This window comes from Bubalus kerabau, chromosome 19 (genome assembly GCF_029407905.1).
Source record: "Bubalus kerabau isolate K-KA32 ecotype Philippines breed swamp buffalo chromosome 19, PCC_UOA_SB_1v2, whole genome shotgun sequence".
Lineage (NCBI taxonomy): Eukaryota > Metazoa > Chordata > Mammalia > Artiodactyla > Bovidae > Bubalus > Bubalus kerabau.
In genome coordinates, this window is record NC_073642.1 from 25,711,591 (window position 1) to 25,728,387 (window position 16,797).

Genomic DNA, 16,797 nt, shown 5'->3' on the forward strand with positions numbered 1-16,797 from the left:
CCTCCTCCTTATGTTACTGTGAAGCCATTTCTAGACCTTATGTAATTTCATCTATAGTTTAGTTGTATGTGTTTATTGCATTTTTTATATATTTATACAAAATCATAATGGCTCCTAAGACACAATTAATGGTAATCCTCTAATATCATGAAATATCTAATAGATACTAAAATTTGTTCTATAGTTTTTATAGTGTCTTTGTTTGAATTAAAATCCCAATAATGGGCACATATTGCCATTGGTTGCTATGTCTCCTTTGGGTATTTTGTTGTCATTTAGTTATGTGTGTGGGGTGGGAGGGGTATAAGCAGGGGTCTTTTTTTCCATGATATTACTTATCTGGGAAACTCAAAATATCTCACCAATTATACTCATGGATTCCATATGACCTCAAGAAAATTAATCACTGTGCATCAGACTCTACATCTTTAAAGTGACAATAATTAGACACCAGTCCAATTAGTAATCATTTATTATATCCCCATAAGAACAATGACATTATTTAAATATTTTTAAAAATAAAGTTTTAAAGGCATTTTACTATTATACAGAGCATACGATTAAGCATATTGAAGATGGCCTTGAGATCAGGTACACATATGAACAACATGAAGTGATACACAAAGGTTTGGTTGGGCCAGTTCAACCTATCCAGTAGTCATGTATGGATGTGAGAGTTGGACCGTAAAGAAGGCTGAGTGCCAAAGAATTGATGCTTTCGAATTGTACTGCAAGGAGATCAAACCAGTCCATCCTAAAGGACATCAATCCTGAATATTCATTGGAAGGACTGATGCTAAAGCTGGAGCTCCAGTACTTTGGCCACCTGATGCAAAGAGCCAACTCATTGGCAAAGACCCTGATGCTGGGAAAGATTGAGGACAGGAGGAGAAGGGGGCGACAGAGGATGAGATGGTTGGATGGCATCATCAATTCAGTGGACATGAGCTTGAGCAAATTCCAGGAGATAATGAAGGACAGGGAAGCCTGGCATGCTGCAGCCTGTGGAGTCGCAAAGAGTCAGACACGACTGAGCGACAGAACGACAAGTTCACGCTATATTTTATCATCAGCAACTGGGAAAATGTTTGCTTTATAGTTATTTTCTTTTTTTATTGGAATGTAATTGCTTTACAATGCTATATTAATCTCTGCTATACAACAATGTGAATCAGCTGTATGCATACATACATACATGAGCCTCTTGAGCCTCCCTCTCACCCTCCACACCCATCCCACCCCTCTAGATCATCACAGAGCACCAAGCTGAGTTCCTTGTGTTATACAGCAGCTTAGCACTGCCCGTTTATTTTACACATGGTAGTGTATGGAGAAGGCAATGGCACCCCACTCCAGTACTCTTGCCTGGAAAATCCCATGCATGGAGGAGCCTGGAAGGCTGCAGTCCATGGGGTTGCTGAGGGTCAGACACGACTGAGGACTTCACTTTCACCTTTCACTTTCATGCATTGGAGAAGGAAATGGCAACCCACTCCAGTGTTCTTGCCTGGAGATGCCCCAGGGATGGGGCATCCTGGTGGGCTGCCGTCTATGGGGTCGCACAGAGTCGGACACGACTGAAGTGACTCAGCAGCAGCAGCAGTGTATATATGTCAATGCTACTTTCTCAGTTCGTCCCACCCTCGCCTCCCCCAACTGTGTCCACAAGCCCATTCTCTACGTCTGGGCCTCTGTTCCTGCCTTGCAAAGCTCTTAAGATAGTCTTTATATTGTTGATGTTACTCAGTTTTTCTATTACATGTATCAGTATTGGTTTATCTTAATCCTGCTTCATTCTCAAATGTACTTTTAATTTGAGAACTCATATTTCTCTTCAATTATGTAAGATTATCAGATATCTCTTCAAATATTTCTACTCTTACTCCCGGTGGTCTCTTTTTCTTTAGCTCAGGTTCGTTAGAATATCTGAAGCTGTCCTCCATATCTCTTAATTTCACTCTAGTATATTTATATCTGTCTCTGCCAATCCCTGCTGTGTGCATGTGGCTTCAGATGCCAGTGGAGTGTTTTCTACTGCTGCTGCTGCTGCTAAGTCGCTTCAGTTGTGTCCGACTCTGCGTGACCCCATAGACGGCCTCCTACCAGGCTCCTCTGTCCCTGGGATTCTCCAGGCAAGAACACTGGAGTGGGTTGCCATTTCCTTCTCCAATGCATGAAAGTGAAAAGTGAAAGTGAAGTCGCTCAGTCATGCCCGACTCTTCATGACCCCATGGACTGCAGCCTACCAGGCTTCTCCATCCATGGGATTTTCCAGGCAAGAGTACTGGAGTGGGTTGCCATTGCCTTCTCCGGTGTTTTCTACAAACTCACACAAAACTCTTGTTCATCAGGCAACACCAGGGAAGCATAGTTTATCACTGAACCATTGAGAAGAGCACACTTTCCTTCTTATAATCCAAATGTTTATTACTATGGGGATAATTAGTTCACCTTTTTTATTTCTATGAAATAATTATTTAAGGTACTATGTACTAGGTTAAAAGTTGTTGACTTCTATTTACTGACATGGAAAAATTGCTAAGACATCTTAAAAAAGCAAATAAAATAATGCATACAGCAGACATCATGTGCACCTATACACACCCACAATATATGTGTATGTGTATATATACATATGTGGAGGAGGGCATGACAACCCACTGCAGTACTCTTGCCTGGAGAATCCCATGGACTGAGGAGCCTGGCAGGCTATAGTCCCTAGAGTCACAAAGAGTCAGACACAACTGAAGTGTCTTAACATGCATGCATATATTTATATATAAACTTTAACTGATATACCTATCAGACTGCAAAGTTTAAAGCCAGTCATCACCGAAGAATTGATGCTTTCAAATTGTGGTGCTGGAGAAGACTCTTAAGATTCTGTTGGGCTGAAACGAGATCAAACCAGTCAATCTTAAAGGAAATCAACTCGGAATATTCACTGGAATGACTGATGCGGAGGGTGAAGCTCCAATACTTTGACCACCTGATGTGAAGAGCCAGCACATTGGAAAAAGACCCGGATGCTGGGAAAGATTGAAGGCAGGAGGAAAAGAGGGCAACAGGATGAAATGTTTGGATGAAATCATCAACCCAATGGACATGAGTTTGAGCAAACTCTGGGAGATAGTGAAGGACAGGGAAGCGGCATGCTGCAGCCCATAGGGTCACAAAGAGTCAGACACGACTCAGTGACTAAGCACAACAAAGCACAAACACACCCTCATGCTCAGTAACTCCCTAGAAATGCTCACAGTTCCTTGGTCGGAGAACTAAGACCCCACATGCCGCACCAAATGGCCAAAATAAAAGTAATAACCAGAGAGTTTAGCAGAAGGGAGGTTTGGAGATCAGGGAAGCACTCGTATTTGTTGAGTACCTTCTGTAAACTGTGTTAAGAGCTTCTTATCTGTTATCTCATTTTGATCTCTTGGCCATTTACATGGCAGACCTCATCTCCCTCTTATAAAGGAGGAACCCAAGGCTCTTAGGAAGAATAATTTGTGAACAATCATCAATAGTGCTGCCACAAGAACATGCTAGGAAGTGGAGCAGACATCATTTAGGTCCTAAGGGAAAATGTTTACTAATGGAGAAAATTCTTAAGCATGTGGTTCTTCACCTAGGAAAATTTAGCAACCTCTTTTTTGATCTCTAGAAGTACTAAGCTGATTTTTGTGGTGGTTAAAGAATGGTTCTGCACAAAGGCAGAAGAGTTAGACACATGAGTTCGCAAAGTTTCTTCAAAGACGTATGATACTATAATTTGGTATTTTTATGATCTTAGATGTGTCTTGCTTATTTCCTTTTGTCAAGGTGGATAATATAAATGCAGCTGTGATGGATTTGAAAGAAAAGATTCATATTCTGAGTGAAGAGGCCAAAATAGGAGCACATGGAAAACCAGTGATATTTCTCCTCCTAGGGACTATGGTGGAGTCCTTGTGGAATTGGAACAAGCCTGATGAATAATTCACAAGAAAATTTTTATTTGCTTATTTTGGGCTGTGCAGGGTCTTCATTGCAGCGGGTGGGCTTCTCATGCAGTGGCTTCTGTTGCTGCGGAGCACAGGCTCTAGCGCACGTGAGCTTCAGGAGTTGCAGGGCATGGGCTGTGTACTTGAGTCTCGCAGGCTCTAGAGTACAAGCTCAGTAGTTGTGGCACACAGGCTTAGTTGTTCCATAGCATGTGGGATCTTCCCTGCATCTTTTATTCTTTAACTCTGGAGACTTCTTGAGATTGTCACTTAGAGCCCAGCAATTTTTGTGACTATTAAGTACTCAGAAGCAAAACCTTTAAGGCTGCTGTTGTGGGGAATTGCCACAAGGCATCCTCATGCCCAAAAGTGGTGGCCCTGCCAATGAAAGTTTCAGATAGTTTTAATTTGGGTCTGTACAATATTCTGGGCTTCCTTGGTGGCTCAGATGTAAAGAATCTGCCTGCAATATAGGAGACCTGGGCTTGATCCCTGGGTTGGGACGATCCCCTGGAGAAGGGAATGGTCACCCACTACAGTATTCTTGCCTGGAGAATCCCAGGGACGGGGGAGCCTGGTGGGCTGCCATCTATGGGGTCGCACAGAGTCGGACACGACTGAAGTGACTTAGCAGCAGTAGCAGCAGCATAAGAGCATTCCACTTCCTCGAACCCCTGTTAAAGTGGTATGATATTTCAAAACTCAAAAACAGCTATATCTTGATATAATAATTTTTTTTTTCAGTTGGAACAGAGAAGCAAAAAAACCAGGAGCCCTATTTGTTTGGTTTCTTCAAGGAGAAAAATGAAACTCTTAGAAAACAAAATACATGCACCTTATGGGCTCTTTGAGTCACTATTGTTTGCAGGAAAATTTTTATTTTTTTTTCAAATATGACCTTTCATTCATATAACAACAAAACACAGAATTAGAAGAAACTAATTTGAAATGATGGCTTATTTCTACCCAGAAAATCTGAATACAAAGGAACCAATGGGAAACACAATGATCAGAGTGCCAAGATTTTAAGAATATTTTAGGTTTGCAAATAATAACTAGAATGCTTGCAATTTCAACAACATATTTCTATTCTGATAAAGAATGTACTTTTCTAGAAGGCTTCCAGTGTGGCCGCCTCCTGCTAGAGGCCTGGGATGCTGGAATCAGGCCACTTCCAGTGTATCTTTATAGGAGACTGGGCTGCACTCTAAGAAATTCCTGGGTCTCCCCTCCATCCTGATGATCATGTGGCCAGAGAAATTGATAACACTGTTGTTTTGCCTGCTGAAATGTGTAATGACACAGATCCTTTCAGTTTCCTGATGTGGGTGAAGTGTGGAGCCCAGTGATGATTTCTTCTTCCAGAAATGTACATCCTAGTTCCCACACAAGGGTGAGCCCCCGTCCAACGGTGAGAGACCCTGCATGTGTGTGACCTGTGCCTGCTGGGACACCAGCCCTAAACTAGTTTGAACCTGACCAAGTTCTGTCTACATGGTAGGTTTAGACCTCTCCAAGTCCTGTCTACACTGATGATGTTGAGACGAGACCGTGCGCTTTCTGCAGTGAGGACATTTAGGCCTGACCTTGTACTCTGTGCGCTGGGACGTGGGGACCCGGGTGCGGGCCTGGCCTGGCCTCTGTCTGGGAAACTCCGTGCCTGCGTCTGAGCGTCAGTGCTCAGATGCCTGGGCTCTGGGGCTGGGTAGGCTTCTCTGGGAACCGTGCTCTCCTCTGAGTGGGCTTCCATGGCCCTCCCAGGGGTCAGTGCTGCGGTTGGGCTCCTAGTCTGTCCCCCGCCAGGTTCACCTCCCTGGGGCTTCTGGAGACCCCTCAGGTGGGCTACCTGGTAATCATTCCAATTTTCCAGCACATTCAGGTTGAGTAGGGAGGCAGGTTCACCTGGTGAATTGATTTCAGGGCACAGGGATCAGGCAAAAAGTCAATGGGCAGCAGGTGAGGTTGCTGCTGCGCTCTCCTTCCACTCGACTCTCTCCTTGGAAGGGAACAGAGCTGCCCCTTGTCTTTCAGCCCAGCTCTCCTGTTTTCTCCGGAGAAGGCAATGGCACCCCACTCCAGTACTCTTGCCTGGAAAATTCCATGGATGGAGGAGCCTGGTAGGCTGTAGTCCATGGGGTCGCTAGGAGTCAAGACACGACTGAGTGACTTCACTTTCACTTTTCACTTTCATGCATTGGAGAAGGAAATGGCAACCCACTCCAGTGTTCTTACCTTGAGAATCCCAGGGACAGGGGAGCCTGGTGGGCTGCCATCTATGGGGTCGCACAGGGTCGGACACGACTGAAGCAACTTAGCAGCAGCAGCAGCAGCAGCTCCTGTTTTCTCAGCACCTCAGCGGGACAAGAAAGACAGAGCCTGCCAGAACCAAGGTACAGTATTCACCTCTAGAATGAACTTTCAAAGCAGCAAAAATTACACAGAACCAAAGTGAAAACAGGAGGGGCCTGACTTCTCAGGGACAATTGTGGGGAGAGAAGACTGACCCTAGACTTCTTTCTAGGGTCCCTGGAGGTCCCAGGGACCTGGCTTGTTTACACGTTGGGAACCCGCCAACCACAGCCATGATGTCCCTGTCCTGACAGAGGGGATGTGTGACCCCAGGTAGGGGGTCTGGGTACTGTGTGAGTCTCACACGATCTGCATGGGTCAGGATCATGTGTACAGAGAGACCACACACAGACAACTAGGAAAAAGGGAAAAATACAGGTGCACTTCACTTGGGTTTAGAAATTAATGCTTTACGGTATTCACTTTTTACAGGCCTGTGCCTGTCTGCCTCTTTACCCCAGAGAGGTTCACCCTCCCTGGGGCTCCTGGGGACTCGTCAGGTGTCTACCTGGTGATTATTCCAATTCACCAGCACAAGCATGGTGGGAAGGGAGGCAGGTTCACCTGGTGAGTTGATTGCAGGACACATGGATCAGACAAAAGGCCAATGGGCAGCAGGTGAGGTCGCTGCTGTGGTCTCCTTCTGGTTGACCATCCCTCCTCAGGAGAGACCAGACCTGGCCCTCGTCTCCCAGCCCTGCGTCTGGTGTGTGTTTTGTCAACACCTCAGTGGAACAAGAAAGGACCGAGCCTGCCAGAACCAAGATAGTGTGTTCAACATTATCATGACAGCTGTAGAAACAGTTAATATCACACAGAACCAAAGGGAAGAGAGGAGGACTTCTCTGGGACAGTGTGGGGAGAGGAGATTGACCTTACACTTCTTTCTACCATCCCAGGGGGTTATAGGAACCCACTTGCTTACACTTTAGGGGCCCACTTGGCAGAGACCTGGTGACCTAACCAAGGGCCATGGGATTCTGTGGGCTCACCCCCACGCGCATGGGTCAGGTTCCTGTACCCGGCGACCCCCATATCTGCTCTTTACCTGCAGTGTGTCCTGTCTCCTCAGAGATTCCCAATTTCTGAATTGAGGGTGTTGCTCTGATTAACCTGTGGTCCTTTTTCTTCTCTTCACCTTGTCGCATTCACATGAGGTCAGGCACCTTTGAGTGGCTTGCTGCTCTGTGTTCTGCCGAGTGAAAACCTTTGGAGGTGTCATATTAATATCATAGCATATCACATGTCTAATTCATAGGTCACCACTGTCTGGTTTCCCCTTCACCAAGCTCAGGCAATTTAATTTTTATTTTACAGTGGAGTAGAGTTGATTTCCACTGTCTTGTTGGTACAGGAACTTGATTTGATTCTACATAGAAGTATATCTATTCTTTTTCCAGTTTTTTCCTTATATAGGTTATTACAGTTTTTTCAGTAGAGTTCCCTGTTCTATTCAGTAGGGCCTATTTGATTATCAATTTGATAAATACTAGTGTTTATAGCAAACACACACACGGAAAAGGCAATGGCAACCCATTCCAGTACTCTTGCCTGGAAAATCCTATGGATGGAGGAGCCTGGTGGGCTGCAGTCCATGGGATCGCTAAGAGTCGGGCACAACTGAGCGACTTCACTTTCACTTTTCACTTTAATGCATTGGAGAAGGAAATGGCAACCCACTCCAGTATTCTTGCCTGGAGACTCCCAGGGACTGGGGAGCCTGGTGGGCTGCCGTCTCTGGAGTCGCACAGAGTCGGACACGACTGAAGCGACTTAGCAGCAGCAGAAGCAGTGTTTATATATTAATCAAAACTCTTAATTTATCCCTCCCTTTTAACTATCTTTTGATAATCAGAATTTGGTTTTCTCAGTCCTGTGAATCCATTTTTGTTTTGTACATTAGTTCATTGGGATGAATTTATAGATTCCACCTGTATGTGATATCTTAGGATATTTGTCTTTTTCTCTTTGACTTGCTTCACTTGGGATGAAAATTTCTCAGTCCATCAGCTGCCAATGTCTTATTTCATTCTCTTTAATGGCTGAGTAGTATTCCAGTGTATAGATATACCACATAGTCTTCATTTTTCTGTCAGTGGACATTTTGGTGGATTCTACATCTTTGGTATAGTAAATAGTGCTAGCCTGAAAACAGGGGTGAACGTGTCATTTCGCTGAATGAATGTCAGTGATGAATTTCTCCAGATCTAAACCTAGGAGTGGGATTGTAGCATCATGTGATACCTGTATGTTTAGTGTTCAAGGAAACTGCATGCTGTTTCCAATAGTGGCTTCACCAGTTACATTCCCGCAAAGATTGTGGGAAGATTCCCTTTTCTGTACATCCTCTGTGGTATTTATTCTTTGTAGAGCTTTTTTTTTCATTTCATTTTTTTTTGAAATTCTAAATATAAATTTATTTATTTTAATTGGAGGTTAATTACTTTACAATATTGTATTGGTTTTGCCATACATCAACATGAATCCACCACAGGTATACACGTGTTCCCAATCCTGAACCCCACTCCCACCTCCCTCCACGTACCACCATCCCTCTGGGTCATCCCAGTGCACCAGCCCCAAGCATCCAGTATCATGCATTGAACCTGGACTGGCGATTCATTTCATATATGATATTATACATGTTTCAATGCCATTCTCCCAAATCATCCCACCCTTTCCCTCTCCCACAGAGTCCAAAAGACTGTTCTATACATCTATGTCTCTTTTGCTGTCTCGCATACAGGGTTATCATTACCATCTTTCTAAATTCCATATATATGCATTAGTATACTGTATTGGTGTTTTTCTTTCTGGCTTCACTCTGTATAATCAGCTCCAGTTTCATCCACCTCATTAGAACTGATTCAAATGTATTCTATTTAATGGCCGAGTAATACTCCATTGTGTATATGTACCACAGCTTTCTTATCCCTTCATCTGCTGTTGGACATCTAGGTTTCTTCCATGTCCTGGCTATTATAAACAGTGCTGCGATGAACATCGGGGTACACGTGTCTCTCTCGATTCTGGTTTCCTCGGTGTGTATGCCCAGCAGTGGGATTGCTGGGTCATAAGGCAGTTCTATTTCCAGTTTCTTAAGGAATCTCCACGCTGTTCTCCATAGTGGCTGTACTTTTGTAGAGCTTTTTGATGATGGCAGTTGTGACCAGCGTGAGGTGATACTTCATTGTAGTTTTGATTGGCATTGATTTAATAACTGCTGATGTGGAGTATCTTTCCATGTGCTTTTGTTATTTTACACCTTGTATGTAAAATTTACCTCTTAAATCTGCTTTCCTGAAAGTTGGCCCTGTATGGAATTCTTTTCCAATGATTTATCCCAGGACATTTCTTGAGGGCAGATGTCATTTACAGCCCTGTCAGACTTGTGACTGTTAAGAACCCTTCAGCACATTTTTTATGGTATATATATTAATCTTAACCAGCTAATGGCTCTCTGCCCCCTGAAACTTTCTTCTTTGGTAACCATAAGTTTCTTTTTTAAGTCTCTGAGGTTGATTCTCTTTTGTAAAAAGTTCATTTGTATCCATTTTCAGGTTCCACCTGAAATGATATCCTATGATACCTGTCTTTCCCTGTCTCAATTAGTATGATCATCTCTAGTTTCTTCCCTGTAACTGGAAATGGCATTATTTCATCCCTCTTTATTTCTAAGTAATATTGTATTATGTATATATACCACATCTTCTGTATCCATTCATCTGTCCTTGTACACTTAAGTTGCTTCCCTGTCTTTGCTATTGTACCCAGTACTGCCATGATCATTGGGGTGCAAGTGTCTTTTAAAAGTTTGGGTTTCACTGGATCTGTGCCTAGGTATAGAATTGCTGGGTCAATTGGTACCTCTGTGTTTAGTGTTTTAAAGAACCTCCATAATGTTCTCCCTAGTGGATGTAGCCGTTTACATTCCTATCCACAGTGGGAGAGTTTTCTTCTCTCCACATCTTCTGCAGAATTTATTGCTGTAGATTTTTGAGAGATAGTGATTCTGATTGATGTGAGGTAATACCTAATGGGACAACTGACTTACCTTTCGGGTAAGTACCTAGTGATATAAGAATCTTTTCTTGTACTTTATGGCCATCTCCATGCCTTCTGTGGAGAAATGTACATTTAGATCTTTGGCCAATTTTTTATTGGATTGTTTGTTTTTGATACTGAGCTGTATGAATTGTTTGTACATGTAAAGTCCCTGTGTCTATCTTCATTTACACAAATTGTGTCCATTCTTGGTTGTCTTTTTTTCTCTCACTGATGGTTTCCTTTGTTATACAAATGTTTTTAACCTCTGTTAGGTCCCATTTGTTTGTTTTTGTTTTATATGTCCTGATTCTTAGACGTGGATCAAAAAAGATCTTACTGTATTTTATGTCAGAGTGTGTTCTGCTTTTTTCCCTCAAGAGTTCCATAGAATCTGTCCATTTATTTAGACCTTTAATTTTTTTGCAGTTTATTTTTGTGTATGGTGTTAGGTTGTAGTCTAATTTCACTCTCATTTTTATGCTAAGGAACCTGCCTGGTGTCCTCCACGGTGGCTGCTCCCAATTTCCATTCCCAGCATCAGTGTGGGAGGGTTCCCTTTGCTCTATACCCTCTCCAGCATTTATTGTTTACAGAGTTTCTGCCTCTGGCCATTGTGACCTGTGTGAGGTGATAACCTCGATGAAGTTTTGATTTGCCGTTCTCTCGTATTTAGTGATCTTGACATCTTTTCATGTGATTTTTTAAAACAGTGTGTTAAACTTACTTATTCAAATTGGCTTGTTGAATGACTTCCCTGTTTTGAATGTTTTTCTGATGACCTCCCCTAGGATATTTCTTGAGGGCAGGTGTTTTTTTAACCTAAGCCCCTCAAGCCTTGGGAATATTAAGTGCCCATGAGCATTGGTTTTACAGTTGTTGTTATGGGAAATGGCCACAAGGTGGCAGCATGTCTTTATGCCCAACTCTGGTTACTGGGGGAACCAGAGCCTTGGGGAAAGCACTGTTCCTGGATTGTTAGAGTAGAATGTGCCAGAACAAACACCCAAGGCTTGTGTCCCATTCCTTCTTCCTTCCTTACCCCTGTCTCCTGGACACATCCCAGTTCCTGCAACACCACTTTGTGGAGCACGCTTTCACCCATAGCTTGGGCAACCCTAAGGAAGGAGACTGGAGGTGGAACTCCACCACCAGGAGACAGAAGCCCACGGGGCTTTTCAAAGCTCTTTCAGCCCAGAGGCTCCACATCCTTTGGGTGCAGTAGGCATAGTTTCACTGTAGGAGGGTCCTCCTGGATTTGGAGGTTGTGGGCCCATGCAGAAAACAGGCTCACCAGGTCCATGGGGCAGGGCTCATTGGCTGGCACATCCTCCCCAGCTCCGTCAGCCCCGTGACAGTCCATCCTTGGAAACAAGCCTGCCCAGGCTTCAGGGATGTGACAGCAGCCCAGGTCACCAAGGCGAAATAGAGATGACATTCATTCTTTGTAATTTGTATTGGTGTATAGGTGACTTACAGTGTTGTAGGGTCTGTTTGTTTGTTTTTGTTTTAGGTGGACAGCAACATGATCCGCTTATGCATAGATGTGTACATGTCCTTTTTTGGGTTCTCTTCCCATATAGTTGGAGAAGGAAATGGCAACCCACTCCAGTATTCTTGCCTGGAGAATCCCATGGATGGAGGAGCCTGGGGGGCTACAGTCCACGGGGTCGCAGAGAGTCGGACACGACTGAGCGACTTCACTCACTCACTCATTCACTCCCATATAGTTTATTATGCAGTGTTGATTTGGGGTCCTCCTTGGTTTTTTATAAAGAGTAATGTGTATACAATCATCAATACCTTCTCATTTCTTACCACCCACCACCTTTCCCTTTTGGTAAACATAAGGTGCTTTGCTATGTTGCAAGGCCTTTTCTGTTTGGTAAAGTTCATTTGTATCCATTTTTAGAATTCAGCACTAAGTGATATCGTATGATACTTGTCTTTCTTTCTCTCATTTCACTTCCTATGATCCCCTTATTGCTGGACATGGCATGATGTCACGCTTTTATGGCTGAGTACCATGGCACTTGTTTACCCATTCGTCTGTCCTTATCCATTAAGGTTGCTTCCAGCTCTCAGCTATTGTACATGGTGCTGCCATGAACGTAGTATGCACCTGTCTTTAAAATTACGATTTTCTCTGAATTTACGCCCAAGAATGGGATTGCCGGGTCCTATGGTACTTCTCTGTTTAGTTTTTAATGAGCCTTTGTTTTGTTCTCCTTCATAGATTTACTGACTTTCATTCCCACCAACAGGGAGTTCTTTTTCCTGCATACCCTCTCCAGCATTTATTTTTGTAGATTTTTTAATGCTGACCATTCTGACCCATGTTGCCGGGGTCCAGCCCTGGCTGATCCAGGGTATTCGAAGCGGGGATGGCGTCGGCGAGGATAAGGATACAATAGCTTCAATTAGATATTAATTAAAGATATAAAGAGTAATAGAATGAGTATAGCTCAGTAGGAAAATTCAGTGGAGAAAAGAGGCTGAGTAGCTTGGTTTACACGGGAGACCAATAAAACTTCAAGACAAGAAGTTTGCACCACTTACGTAGGCCGCAGGCGTCCTTCCGTTCTCCCGAAGGAGAGGAGACACTGAGGCCTCCCTGGTCGGATCTTAGAAGCCCAGGCATAATTAGCAAGCATGGCGGGTTCCACACTCCAGATGGAGACTCAGCCAGAATTTGAGAGAGAGCGACATGGGGAGACCAAGTTTCAGTGAACAAGGCCCTCACTTTATTTTCCAAAGTAGTTTTTATACCTCAAGTTGTGCATAAAGGATAATGGGGGAAGGGGTGGAGTCATGCAAGGACAGCAGTTCCTGGTCCTAATCGAAGCCAGGCTTTCAAACTTATCATATGCAAAAGTTCAGGTGAATTACATCATCTTCTGGCCAGGAGGCCTGTTAACATTTTAAGAAACTTATCTTTCTCTAAAGGTGATTATTCCAAAGTCAGGCACCAGCCTCCAAAAAAGCATTGGACAAAGCTGTATTCCTATAGGGCAAAGGTGAGGTGGGCTCAATCAAGAAAATAATTAACTCAAGGGTCCAATGTTACAAACATTGAGGCTACTACTTACATTTCTATACACCCATTATATCAATACACTGCCAAGGACACAGTAGGTAAGGAGTATGGAGACTTAGCAGCAAACATTGGCTCAATAAGTGAAAAACCCTTCACCAATACAATTTCTAATCAATCTTTTAACTACTCAAAAGAATCTGTGTTTAGACAGTTTAGAACATCTCCTGCCTCTCACAGTTGGGAGGCTCTGAACAATCACATGTGGCCAGAAGAACCTATTCAGGCAGGCTAGAGGACTTCCAAAGGAGTTTGTAGGTTGAAACACTGTCACACCCAGGAATTATTAACTGGAGCTGTAAGCTAACTTTTTTCAGAGAGAGGTAGTGGAGGACAGCCCCCGTAAAGTCAGAGGTGTAGGTGAGAGCACAAAGCCGAAAGTAGGCAGACTCTGGTTTGGGGGTAGATGCTCGAGAATTTCCAGGGGGACTCCTGAGGCTCGATCCCGCCTTTGCGTGTGCCGAGCCTCCTTCCTCATGACCTTTGCCATTGGCGGAGTGCCTCACGCTGGCTCCCAGCAGTGATAGAATTCTAGTTGAGCTATTCCAGATCCTGAAAGATGGTGTTGTGGAAAGTGCTGCACTCAATATGCAATATGCACTCAATATGCAATATGCCGGCTCCCGGCACCATGTGAGGTGATAACACATTGTATTTCTGATCCACAGTTCTCTAATACTTACAGATGGTGAGCATCTTTTCATGTGCTTCCTGGCCACCTCTGTGTCTTCTTTGGAGAAATGTCCATTTAAATCTTGTGCCCCTGTTTGATTGGGTTGTTTCTTTGATATTGAGGTGCATAAGCTGTTTGTACATTTGGGAGAAAATTCCTTGTGAGTGTCTTTGCAAATATTAGTTTAATTATGAGGATCGTCTTTTTGTTATGTTTCTGTTTCCTTTGCTGTTACAACGCTTTTAAGGGTAGTTAGGTCCCATCAATTTATTTTTGTTTTATTCTTCATGATTCTAAGACGTGGGTCAGAAAAGGACTTGCTGCATTTTATGTCAAAGTATGTTCTGCTCCTTTCCTCAAGAGTTTCATTATATCTATCCTTTTATTTAGGTCTTTACTCTATTTGGAGTTTATTTTTATGTATGCATCAGGTGGTATTCTAATTGCATTCTCATTCTCATTTCTTTAAAAACCTGCACACCATTCTCCATAGTCTATTACTAATTTAATTACATTTTCACTAACAGTGTAGGAGGGTTTCCTTTTTTCCACACTTTTTCTAGCATTTATTGTTTGTCGACTTTTGGGCAATGGCAATTGTGAATCATATGAGGAAATACCTCATTAGAGTTTTGATTTGCATTTCTCTAATATTTAGCGATGGTGACATATTTTAATGTGATTTTTTTAAGGGTGTGAGTTAAACTTACCACCTGAAACTGGCCACTTGAACACCTGCTTTGTGTTGAATTCTTTTTGGATGTCCACTCCTAAGACCTCAAGTGTATGTGTTTTTTCCTTACAGAACTTGAATCCTTGTGAATATTAAATGCCCAACGGCCTAACTTTTCATCAAGTAATCACAGAAAATGGCCACAAGGTGGCAGCACTTCCTCCTGCCACACTTTTTTTTAACCTGTAATTTCGTTGCTATTTTATATTGGAATAGAGTCAATTTCTGATGTGGTATTTGTTTCCGGTGTACAAGAATTCAATTTAGTAATATATGGATATTTATTCATTCTCTTTAAAGTTCTTTTTGCATATAGGCGATTACAGTGTGTTCAATAAACTTCCCTCTGCTTTTCAGCAGTTAATTTTTGATCATCTTTTTGATTACGTATTAATATGTATATGTTAACTCCAAACTCCTAATTTCTCACGCACTTATCTGGAGGGCAAAGGCACTCCAGGTTCTTTGTGGAGGCACACTGCCTGCCGCATGCTCCCAGTTCCCTCGGCCCCAGGACACTCCAGCCTTGGGACCCAAGCCAGTCAGGCTCCAGGGATGTGACAACAGCCTAGGTCACTATGGCCTGAGGGGAGTAAAGTCAGCATTTCTTTTTATTTTTCTTTTTAATGTTGTTATCCTATAATTTGAACTGGAGTAAATGGATGAATTACAATCGTGTGGGTCGTTTTTTTTCTTTTTCTTTTTCCTTTTCAATCTAGGATAACTTGATTCACTTCTACATAGATGTATATACATTATTTTTCAGTTTTTCTATGTGTAGGTAATCACATAGTTTGTGTATGTTTTCTTTGTGTTACATAGTAGGTCCTGGTGACTTTATAAATAGTAGTGTGCACATATTAGTCTGAAGCAGCTCATTTCTCCCTCACCCATAGCTTTCTATGTTGGAGAGCAGTTGTTTCTTTTCTAAGTCTGTGAGGCTGTCTCTGTTTAAAAAAGAAGTTCATTTTCATCCATTTTTCTATTACACTTAGAAGTGATATCATATGATGCTTGTCTGTCCCTGTTTCCCTTACTTCACTTTGAATGATCATCTCTAATTTCTTTTCTGTGACTGGACTTGGCATTATTTCCTACCTCTTTATAGTTGAGAAATATTGCATTGTGTATATGTACCCTATTGTCTGTATCCATTCATCTGAAATTTCTGCAATTAGCTTGCTTCCCAGACTTGGCTGTTGCATCTTTGGCCATGATTGCAGGAGAGTCTTTTACATTTTTTTATTTTCTCTGGATTTATGCCCATGCATGGGATTCCTGGGTCCTAAAGTACTTCTGTGTTCTTTTTCAAATGAACCTCCATACTGTTCTCCCTACTGGATGAACCTATGTACATTGCGATCAACAGTGCAGGAGGGTTTCCTTGTCTCTACACCCTCTCCAGCATTTATTCTTTTCTAAATAATTTTACTTATTCATTTGTCTTTGGTTGCACTGGGCCTTGGTTGCAGAAATCCAGCTCTCTCTATCTGTAGTGAGCGGGGGCTACGCTCTAGTTTCACTGTCAGAATGAGGCTTCTCATTGTGGTGGGTTCTGGTTGCAGAACGCGGGCTCTAGAGCACCAGGCTCCAGGAGCTGCTGTGGGAGGCCTCAGTAGTTGTAGTTCAGGGGCTCTAGAGCGCAGGCTCAGCAGTTGTGGCATATGTGGGCTTAGTGGCCCCACTGATGTGGAATCTTCTGAGACCATGATTCCAAGCTGTGTCTCCTGCATTGGCAGGCACATTCTTAACACTGCACCACCAGGCAAGTCCTAGAATTTATTCTTTAAGATGTTTTAAGATGACCATTCTGACCAATGTGAGTGCTTAGCTCCTTGGATTTTGATTTGTGTTTTCCTAATAATGAGTGATGCTGAGCACATTTTCATGTGCTGGGAGGGATTGGGGGCAGGAGGAGAAGGGG

The 16,797-nt window shown here is 43.0% G+C and overlaps 2 long non-coding RNA genes across 4 annotated transcripts in view; one reads left to right on the forward strand and one right to left on the reverse strand.

Annotated features, from left to right (window-relative positions):
• Positions 1–456: 456 nt before the first annotated feature.
• Positions 457–7,411, reverse strand: LOC129633624 (uncharacterized). 2 transcript variants are annotated; one of them, XR_008705113.1, is made up of 5 exons: positions 7,378–7,411; positions 6,894–7,080; positions 6,213–6,356; positions 2,800–2,891; positions 457–1,002 (listed from the first exon to the last, which is right to left on the reverse strand). It is a non-coding gene; the product is annotated as an uncharacterized LOC129633624 (long non-coding RNA). The 2 variants fall into 2 exon arrangements; XR_008705114.1 differs by lacking the exons at positions 457–1,002; positions 2,800–2,891 and adding an exon at positions 4,017–4,654 and having other exon boundaries at positions 5,567–6,356.
• LOC129633623 (uncharacterized) overlaps positions 6,232–16,797 on the forward strand; it is a 48,117-nt gene continuing 37,551 nt past the window's right edge. For both annotated transcript variants that reach the window (XR_008705111.1, XR_008705112.1), the window contains exon 1: positions 6,232–6,370. This is a non-coding gene — a long non-coding RNA (uncharacterized LOC129633623). The remainder of the gene's footprint in view (positions 6,371–16,797) is intronic.